Here is a 1,065-nt window from a genome sequence, read left to right as displayed (position 1 = left end):
GCAAAGATGACATCACATCCGCTTTGATGGCACCACCAGAAAGATAGCCCCGAGCTAATGCGTGTGACACCACACTTTCGATGGCACCATCAGAAAGATAGCCCTGAGCTAATGCTTGTGACACCACCCTTTCGATTGCACCACTATAATTATATCCCTGAGCTAGTGCGTGTGACAACACCCTTTCGATGGCACCACCAGAAAGATAGCCCTGAGTTAGCGTTTGTGACACCACCCTTTCGATGGCACCACCAGAATGATAGCCCTGAGCTAGTGCTTGTGACACCACACTTTCTATGGCACCACCAGAAAGATATCCCTGAGCTAATGCTTGTGACACCACCCTTTCGATGGCACCACCAGAAAGATAGCCCCGAGCTAATGCGTGTGACAAAACACTTTCGATGACACCACCAGAAAGATAGCCCTGAACTAATGCTTGTGACACCACCCTATCGATGGCACCACCAGGAAGAGAGCCCTGAGCTAATGCTTGTGACACCACACTTTCGATGGCTTCACTAGAATGATAGCCCTGAGTTAGTGCTTGTGACACCACCCTTTCGATGGCACCACCAGAAAGATAGCCCTGAATTAGCGTTTGTGACACCACCCTATCGATGGCACCACCAGGAAGAGAGCCCTGAGCTAATGCTTGTGACACCACACTTTCGATGGCATCACTAGAATGATATCCCTGAGTTAGTGCTTGTGACACCACCATTTCGATGGCACCACCAGAAAGATAGCCCTGAGTTAGCGTTTGTGACACCACCCTTTCGATGGCACCACCAAAATGATAGCCCTGAGCTAGTGCTTGTGACACCACACTTTCGATGGCACCACCAGAAAGATAGCCCTGAATTTGTGACACCACCCTTTCGATGGCATCACTAGAATAATATCCCTGAGCTAGTGATTGTGACACCACCCTTTCGATTGCACCACCAGAATGATAGCCCTGAGCTTATGCTTATGACACCACACTTTCGATGGCACCACCAGAAAGATAGCCCTGAGCTAGTGCTTGTGAAACCACTCTTTTGCTGGCACCACCAGAATGAT

This window comes from Apostichopus japonicus, chromosome 2 (assembly GCF_037975245.1).
Source record: "Apostichopus japonicus isolate 1M-3 chromosome 2, ASM3797524v1, whole genome shotgun sequence".
Classification (NCBI taxonomy): domain Eukaryota; kingdom Metazoa; phylum Echinodermata; class Holothuroidea; order Aspidochirotida; family Stichopodidae; genus Apostichopus; species Apostichopus japonicus.
This window is presented reverse-complemented; position numbering follows the sequence as displayed.